Genomic DNA, 10,237 nt, shown 5'->3' with positions numbered 1-10,237 from the left:
TTTAACTTTCGGTTTGCACCCAAGTCCCGAACTTAGAGATATTTTTGGTTTCTTACTTACCAATTCGACTTGCCTTCATCTCTTGTTAGGTTTATAATATCAATACTCGAACTTATATGCATGTTCAGGGACATCATTTTAACTTTCGGTTTGCACCCAAGTCCCGAACTTAGAGATATTTTTGGTTTCTTACTTACCAATTCGACTTGCCTTCATCTCTTGTTAGGTTTATAATATCAATACTCGAACTTATATGCATGTTCAGGGACATCATATTCACTTTCGGTTTGCACCCAAGTCCCGAACTTAGTGATATTTTTGGTTTCTTACCAACCAATTCGACTTGCCTTCATCTCTTGTTAGGTTTATAATATCAATACTCGAACTTATATGCATGTTCAGGGACATCATTTTAACTTTCGGTTTGCACCCAAGTCCCGAACTTAGAGATATTTTTGGTTTTGGACCAACCAATTCGACTTGCCTTCATCTCTTGTTAGGTTTATAATATCAATACTCGAACTTATATGCATGTTCAGGGACATCATATTAACTTTCGGTTTGCACCCAAGTCCCGAACTTAGAGATATTTTTGGTTTCTTACTTACCAATTCGACTTGCCTTCATCTCTTGTTAGGTTTATAATATCAATACTCGAACTTATATGCATGTTCAGGGACATCATTTTAACTTTCGGTTTGCACCCAAGTCCCGAACTTAGTGATATTTTTGGTTTCTTACTTACCAATTCGACTTGCCTTCATCTCTTGTTAGGTTTATAATATCAATACTCGAACTTATATGCATGTTCAGGGACATCATTTTAACTTTCGGTTTGCACCCAAGTCCCGAACTTAGAGATATTTTTGGTTTCTTACTTACCAATTCGACTTGCCTTCATCTCTTGTTAGGTTTATAATATCAATACTCGAACTTATATGCATGTTCAGGGACATCATTTTAACTTTCGGTTTGCACCCAAGTCCCGAACTTAGAGATATTTTTGGTTTCTTACTTACCAATTCGACTTGCCTTCATCTCTTGTTAGGTTTATAATATCAATACTCGAACTTATATGCATGTTCAGGGACATCATTTTAACTTTCGGTTTGCACCCAAGTCCCGAACTTAGAGATATTTTTGGTTTCTTACTTACCAATTCGACTTGCCTTCATCTCTTGTTAGGTTTATAATATCAATACTCGAACTTATATGCATGTTCAGGGACATCATATTCACTTTCGGTTTGCACCCAAGTCCCGAACTTAGAGATATTTTTGGTTTTGGACCAACCAATTCGACTTGCCTTCATCTCTTGTTAGGTTTATAATATCAATACTCGAACTTATATGCATGTTCAGGGACATCATATTAACTTTCGGTTTGTACCCAAGTCCCGAACTTAGTGATATTTTTGGTTTCCGACCAACCAATTCGACTTGCCTTCATCGCTTGTTAGGTTTATAATATCAATACTCGAACTTATATGCATGTTCAGGGACATCATTTTAACTTTCGGTTTGTACCCAAGTCCCGAACTTAGTGATATTTTTGGTTTCCAACCAACCAATTCGACTTGCCTTCATCTCTTGTTAGGTTTATAATATCAATACTCGAACTTATATGCATGTTCAGGGACATCATATTAACTTTCGGTTTGTACCCAAGTCCCGAACTTAGTGATATTTTTGGTTTCCGACCAACCAATTCGACTTGCCTTCATCTCTTGTTAGGTTTATAATATCAATACTCGAACTTATATGCATGTTCAGGAACATCATTTTAACTTTCGGTTTGCACCCAAGTCCCGAACTTAGAGATATTTTTGGTTTTGGACCAACCAATTCGACTTGCCTTCATCTCTTGTTAGGTTTATAATATCAATACTCGAACTTATATGCATGTTCAGGGACATCATATTAACTTTCGGTTTGTACCCAAGTCCCGAACTTAGTGATATTTTTGGTTTCCGACCAACCAATTCGACTTGCCTTCATCGCTTGTTAGGTTTATAATATCAATACTCGAACTTATATGCATGTTCAGGGACATCATTTTAACTTTCGGTTTGTACCCAAGTCCCGAACTTAGTGATATTTTTGGTTTCCAACCAACCAATTCGACTTGCCTTCATCTCTTGTTAGGTTTATAATATCAATACTCGAACTTATATGCATGTTCAGGGACATCATATTAACTTTCGGTTTGTACCCAAGTCCCGAACTTAGAGATATTTTTGGTTTCTTACTTACCAATTCGACTTGCCTTCATCTCTTGTTAGGTTTATAATATCAATACTCGAACTTATATGCATGTTCAGGGACATCATATTCACTTTCGGTTTGCACCCAAGTCCCGAACTTAGTGATATTTTTGGTTTCTTACCAACCAATTCGACTTGCCTTCATCTCTTGTTAGGTTTATAATATCAATACTCGAACTTATATGCATGTTCAGGGACATCATTTTAACTTTCGGTTTGCACCCAAGTCCCGAACTTAGAGATATTTTTGGTTTCTTACTTACCAATTCGACTTGCCTTCATCTCTTGTTAGGTTTATAATATCAATACTCGAACTTATATGCATGTTCAGGGACATCATATTCACTTTCGGTTTGCACCCAAGTCCCGAACTTAGTGATATTTTTGGTTTCTTACCAACCAATTCGACTTGCCTTCATCTCTTGTTAGGTTTATAATATCAATACTCGAACTTATATGCATGTTCAGGGACATCATTTTAACTTTCGGTTTGCACCCAAGTCCCGAACTTAGAGATATTTTTGGTTTTGGACCAACCAATTCGACTTGCCTTCATCTCTTGTTAGGTTTATAATATCAATACTCGAACTTATATGCATGTTCAGGGACATCATATTAACTTTCGGTTTGCACCCAAGTCCCGAACTTAGAGATATTTTTGGTTTCTTACTTACCAATTCGACTTGCCTTCATCTCTTGTTAGGTTTATAATATCAATACTCGAACTTATATGCATGTTCAGGGACATCATTTTAACTTTCGGTTTGCACCCAAGTCCCGAACTTAGTGATATTTTTGGTTTCTTACTTACCAATTCGACTTGCCTTCATCTCTTGTTAGGTTTATAATATCAATACTCGAACTTATATGCATGTTCAGGGACATCATTTTAACTTTCGGTTTGCACCCAAGTCCCGAACTTAGAGATATTTTTGGTTTCTTACTTACCAATTCGACTTGCCTTCATCTCTTGTTAGGTTTATAATATCAATACTCGAACTTATATGCATGTTCAGGGACATCATTTTAACTTTCGGTTTGCACCCAAGTCCCGAACTTAGAGATATTTTTGGTTTCTTACTTACCAATTCGACTTGCCTTCATCTCTTGTTAGGTTTATAATATCAATACTCGAACTTATATGCATGTTCAGGGACATCATTTTAACTTTCGGTTTGCACCCAAGTCCCGAACTTAGAGATATTTTTGGTTTCTTACTTACCAATTCGACTTGCCTTCATCTCTTGTTAGGTTTATAATATCAATACTCGAACTTATATGCATGTTCAGGGACATCATATTCACTTTCGGTTTGCACCCAAGTCCCGAACTTAGTGATATTTTTGGTTTCTTACCAACCAATTCGACTTGCCTTCATCTCTTGTTAGGTTTATAATATCAATACTCGAACTTATATGCATGTTCAGGGACATCATTTTAACTTTCGGTTTGCACCCAAGTCCCGAACTTAGAGATATTTTTGGTTTTGGACCAACCAATTCGACTTGCCTTCATCTCTTGTTAGGTTTATAATATCAATACTCGAACTTATATGCATGTTCAGGGACATCATATTAACTTTCGGTTTGCACCCAAGTCCCGAACTTAGAGATATTTTTGGTTTCTTACTTACCAATTCGACTTGCCTTCATCTCTTGTTAGGTTTATAATATCAATACTCGAACTTATATGCATGTTCAGGGACATCATTTTAACTTTCGGTTTGCACCCAAGTCCCGAACTTAGTGATATTTTTGGTTTCTTACTTACCAATTCGACTTGCCTTCATCTCTTGTTAGGTTTATAATATCAATACTCGAACTTATATGCATGTTCAGGGACATCATTTTAACTTTCGGTTTGCACCCAAGTCCCGAACTTAGAGATATTTTTGGTTTCTTACTTACCAATTCGACTTGCCTTCATCTCTTGTTAGGTTTATAATATCAATACTCGAACTTATATGCATGTTCAGGGACATCATTTTAACTTTCGGTTTGCACCCAAGTCCCGAACTTAGAGATATTTTTGGTTTCTTACTTACCAATTCGACTTGCCTTCATCTCTTGTTAGGTTTATAATATCAATACTCGAACTTATATGCATGTTCAGGGACATCATTTTAACTTTCGGTTTGCACCCAAGTCCCGAACTTAGAGATATTTTTGGTTTCTTACTTACCAATTCGACTTGCCTTCATCTCTTGTTAGGTTTATAATATCAATACTCGAACTTATATGCATGTTCAGGGACATCATATTCACTTTCGGTTTGCACCCAAGTCCCGAACTTAGAGATATTTTTGGTTTTGGACCAACCAATTCGACTTGCCTTCATCTCTTGTTAGGTTTATAATATCAATACTCGAACTTATATGCATGTTCAGGGACATCATATTAACTTTCGGTTTGTACCCAAGTCCCGAACTTAGTGATATTTTTGGTTTCCGACCAACCAATTCGACTTGCCTTCATCGCTTGTTAGGTTTATAATATCAATACTCGAACTTATATGCATGTTCAGGGACATCATTTTAACTTTCGGTTTGTACCCAAGTCCCGAACTTAGTGATATTTTTGGTTTCCAACCAACCAATTCGACTTGCCTTCATCTCTTGTTAGGTTTATAATATCAATACTCGAACTTATATGCATGTTCAGGGACATCATATTAACTTTCGGTTTGTACCCAAGTCCCGAACTTAGAGATATTTTTGGTTTCTTACTTACCAATTCGACTTGCCTTCATCTCTTGTTAGGTTAACACAATTTTTAATGCAATTGCATGTATTTTGTGAGCTTATGGGTGAGGGATTTATGTAGCGGACTTAGAGAAATTTTTGAAGTCCAAACATTCAATTTGGACTCCATACTCCATTGCTCCTCTAAGAGGTACCTAGTACCCCGTACCGAAGCAACCTTCACGTTTGAACTTTCCACTAGGAGGTGCAGCCATCACTCGACATGTTAATCATTATCACCCCATACTACTCTCTATATCCGGATACGGCGCTAACCCGATTGCTTGCCCCGACAGCAATCGACCCACTCGTAAGCGGGTTACCCGTAGGTAAGTCAACGATGCGTATTGCCCCCTTCAAGCAAACCGATCATCACTCCGTGGAGGAGTAATGACGGACCCGTACCGGTATCAACTGCATATGATCAACATTCTTATGAACCCACACACTCTTCGCTTATATGCTCAGTAACATTTCAATACTCTCTCTGTCTTTCGTTTTCCAACTCATTCATCGTGCATACTGAACACACCCGGAAAGGTGCGACAGTACACACGAATACACCACCAAGCATGGGTCGCCTGAGAGGATCGATGCGAACGCATCTCTACAACTCGCAGCTCCCAGCCTGAAGTCCCGTCGTTTGCGGGCGGTCGGTAGGCATCGAAACTAGTCAAGTCCACGGTCGGCGAGGTCAGCTGCCACCAGTGTTCCCTATGGTCAGGTACTAACACGTGCGGTGCGACCCTGCGCGATGCGGCCAAGTCTAGAAGCGGGGATGAGGCGCCAGGCTGCGAGGCAGCGCCAGCGTATCTCGGAGGGTTGTTAGGCCCGCTAGCTTACGATTGCCTATGGGGGTTTGAAGCGCTATCAGCTCGGATTGGTTACGACCTTAGAGGCGTTCAGGCATAATCCAGCGGACGTAGCGTCATACCAAAGTCCGGTCGAACTAGTATTGAGCCAGTGGTCCGTACCTGTGGTTCCTCTCGTACTGCACAGGAATTCCGTTAAGATAGCACAAATGCACACACCAGTAGGGTAAAACTAACCTGTCTCACGACGGTCTAAACCCAGCTCACGTTCCCTTGAAAGGGTGAACAATCCTACGCTTTGGGAATTTTGCTTCACAATGATAGGAAGAGCCGACATCGAAGGATCAAAAAGTCACGTCGCTATGAACGCTTGGCGACCACAAGCCAGTTATCCCTGTAGTGGCGTTTGACATCTCGAGGCGAACGGACGTGCTCCCGTACAGCTCCGCGTTGGCGACAAAAAATTTGGTGTAAAAAGTGATAAATGCGTGTGAATTGCAGCGATAAACGATAAAAGACGTTGCTTTAAGTGTTTGCAAAGCGAAAGAACGCTATTTGAACACGATTTAGTGAGGCAAACAAGTGCGCAAAGTGCCCCCATACACTTTGTATGGGGAACCTCAAAGCCTCAAAACGGCAAAAGTGGGCGAAAAAATCGCAAAAAAAGTGGACGCTAGTGCGCATAAGTGCGATTAAATTCGTTTTCCAGCACCGGAGGGTGGATTTCTTGTGAAAAAAGGCGGAAAACAACCAGTGAACCGGCGAGTGAAAAGCGCGCATCGAGTGGCGTCGTGTGTGTCGTGGCGTGTGTATGTGCGTCATCCATCACACGAAGCGTTTATAGCCGAGACACCGACCAGCGCCATCTCTTGCATTTCGTGGGAGCTTTCGCTGGTGGCGCCACCCGCGGACAGTAGTGGAACCGCACATCCAAGACACGCACCACCTCTCCCTGACGACAGCAGCACCACCAGCGGCCGGTGACGGCACTGCTTAGCCGGGACACCCAAGGCGTTACGGGGCGTTACGGTCCCAAAAGTGCGGATTGCATAGTTCTCCGGCGCTTATCGTACAGGGACCGGGAACGGTGAAACGGGAGACTTCAACGCGACGGCAGACCACTAACCGGATTTTCGAACGGATTTTGGAAACAACCACGGTTATTTCGATGGAGGGGCGGGTGCTACGCTCCGGTTCGCGAATGAGGTCCACTCCCGGGGGATGGTCGGCCAACCCTTCCCCACCTCCTTCCCCAGGGTCACCACGGTCGGAGGGATCAGTGGAGGCAGTTGTATTGTCGGAGGACGAAGAGGATGCTGAGTTCTCCGATGCCTTCGTCCTGGAGCAGACGGTGGTGGCGTTGGAGGCAGCGGTACCGGAGGCACCTGCACCTACGCCTGCATCTACATCGGCGAATCCTGAGGGCGAGGATACGTCCGTGTTGGCGCTTCAGCACAAGATGCTGGAAAGCCTGGTGAAGCAGGTGGAGACGCTGACAGAACAGCTGCGTCTCAGCCGAGAGCGCGAGGTGGCTCTGCAATGCACGCTGGAGGCACTGCAGGAGGGCATGCGCTCTCTGACTGCTCTGCATGCGTCGGTGCAGCCTGGTGGCCAGGGCAGCGCTCGTACAAAGCGCAGCCGCAATCAGCGTAGCCAGGCTAAGCGGCGGTCGCAGCAGCAGCGGCAGCAGCAGCAGCAGCAGCAGCAGCAGCAGCAGCAGCAGCAGCAGCAGCAGCAGCAGCAGCAGCAGCAGCAGCAGCAGCAGTGTAGCCAGCAGCAGCAGCAGCAGCAGCAGCAGCAGCAGCAGCAGCAGCAGCAGCAGCAGCAGCAGTGTAGCCAGCAGCAGCAGCAGCCGCAGCAGCAGCAGCAGCAGCAGCAGCAGCAGTGTAGCCAGCAGCAGCAGCAGCAGCAGCAGCAGCAGCAGCAGCAGCCACAGCAACAGCTGCTCTGGACGACGGTGGTGAAAGGCCGCTCGTCCAAGCGGCAATGCCACCTGCCGCAGCAGCAGCAGCAGCAGCAACAGCAGCAGCGAGGCGAACGTTACGTGCCACCGCAGCTTCGCACATTGCAGCAGCAGCAGCAGCAGCGACAGCAGCAGCAGCAGCAGCAGCGTCAGCAGCAGCCGAAGACTACGTCAGGACCGTCGATTCGGCAAGCGCGAAGCCGTCCCGACGCCATCGAGGTGACCCCAGGGGAGGGACAGACCTGGACAGAGGTCTACCGGGCCGTGCGCTCGTCGGCAGAGCTGGCCCACCTCAGCGAGGTCCTGGGAGTCGGACGACGAACTACCCGCTCGCGACTTGTGATGGACCTGCCGGAGGGGGCGAACTCGGGGGAGATCTTCTCCGCCGTAAAGGCGTTCTGCGACGCAGCGACCCCCGCGATTCGCTGTCGACTGATCACAGAAAGGGCTGTACTTCGCGTTGATTATATCGACCCTTTAGCGCTGGCGACAGAGGTGGCGGAGGCACTTTCGGCCCTTGCAGGCGAGACCATCTGCGAGGAGGAGGTGCGCCTGATGGAGAACTACAACGGGACGCAGGTGGCGCGCGTTCGGGTGCCGGAGAGGATGGCAGAGAAGCTGGTGGGCAAGCGCGTCAAGGTGAGCTTCACCTTGTGCCCGATCAGCCGAGTACTGCAGACGACCGAACGGCAGCCGAGATGCTTCCGTTGTCTGGAGATCGGCCACCGGAGGGCGAAGTGCAGGAGCGAGGCCGACCGCACGGACGCCTGCATTCGCTGCGGGAAGCCGGGTCATCGGGCGATGCACTGCCAGGAGGATCCGTGTTGCGCCAGGTGCAAGGGTCCTCACCCGGTGGGCCATCCGACCTGCCGGCAACACTGAAGGTCCTACAGATCAACCTTGGGCGGAGCCGGTCAGCACAGGACCTGATGCTGCAGACGGCTAGGGAGCTTGGAGTGCAGGTCGTGCTTGCTTGCGAGCTCTACCGGCCACCAAGATCCAACCCGAGATGGGCATATGATGAAGCGGAAAGCGTAGCGGTGATTGCCACTGGCTCCTTCCCCATCCAGCGACTATGGGGATCGTCGTCGCCAGGGCTAGTTGTAGCCACCATTGCAGGCATAACATTCGCCAGCTGCTACGCTTCGCCCAACAACACCAGCGGGGCCGACTTTGTCAGCTACCTTGAGGCGGTGGAGATGTCGCTGATCGGACACACGACGGTAGTCCTTGCCGGGGACTTTAACGCGTGGAGCCAGGACTGGGGTAGTGCCCGCACGTCACGGAGGGGAGAAGACCTGAAGAGCGTCGTAGACCATTTGGGGCTCCGGACGCTTAACAGCGGTAACGTACCCACGTTCAAGGGTAACGGCGTGGCACGACCAAGCATAGTGGATGTAACCTTCTCCAGCCACACTATTGCGCGCCCCGATTCCTGGCGGGTAAGTCCGCGGTTCTCCGACAGCGACCACTCCTACCTGGAGTTTCAGGTGGGTCTTCCGGGAGATGGCATGCAACACCACCGTAGGCAACGACATCAGCCGCCGAACAACAACATCGGCACGGCCAGGCATGCCGGTACCCGGTGGAAAACTGCGCAGTTTGACAGCTCCTGCTTCGCCACCGCCCTTTCCATCGGACGGTTCGAGCTGGCGCAGACACCGGAAGACCTGGTCGGCGGGCTTACCGCAGCGTGCGATGGCACAATGGAGCGGGTGCATGGGGCGACCTTCCACCAAGCGCCGAGGATGTACTGGTGGACACCCGAGATCGACCGGCTGAGGGAGGAGTGCGAAGCTGCAGAACGGCGACGTCGCAGCGCTCCGCCTGATGAGCGCCTCGCGCTGACCGCCCAGCTCCTGAGCTCGCGGAGGATGCTGGCGAGCGAGATCCAGCGCAGCAAGGATCGCTGCATGCAGGAGCTCATTGACGGGGTGGAGAACGATGTATTTGGGCTCGGGTACAAGGTGGTGCTGGCCAAGCTGCGCAGTCGCGCACCACCTGAAACCGATCGAGCAGTACTCCAGCCGATCGTTGACGCACTTTTCCCGACGCACCCTCCGTTCGATTGGCCTACCATCGCAGCCGAGGGCGACACGGAGGAGGTCCGGCCGGTCACGCAGGACGAGGTGTTGGCCGTTGCAGCCAGGATGGCATCGTCCAAGGCGCCAGGACTCGACGGCATCCCCAACGCGGCGGTGAAGACCGCGATCCGAGAGCACCCGGAGGTCTTCACCCGGGTGTTCAACGACCTGTTGCGGCGGGGAGAGTTTCCGACGCCATGGAAGGCGGCGCGGCTGGTGCTAATCCCGAAGCCAGGCAAACCCCCTGGCGAGCCATCGTCGTGGCGGCCGCTGCTGATGCTGGGTGCAGTCCCGAAGGTGTTCGAGCGGATTATCCTCGACCGCCTGAACGAGCACCTGGAGGACAGCAGTGCACCCCGCCTGTCGCCCGAGCAG

The sequence above is a fragment of the Anopheles maculipalpis genome (assembly GCF_943734695.1).
Source record: "Anopheles maculipalpis chromosome X unlocalized genomic scaffold, idAnoMacuDA_375_x X_unloc_126, whole genome shotgun sequence".
NCBI classification, from domain to species: Eukaryota; Metazoa; Arthropoda; class Insecta; order Diptera; family Culicidae; genus Anopheles; species Anopheles maculipalpis.
The sequence above is the reverse complement of the archived record's forward strand: the minus strand, read 5'-3'. Positions refer to the sequence as shown.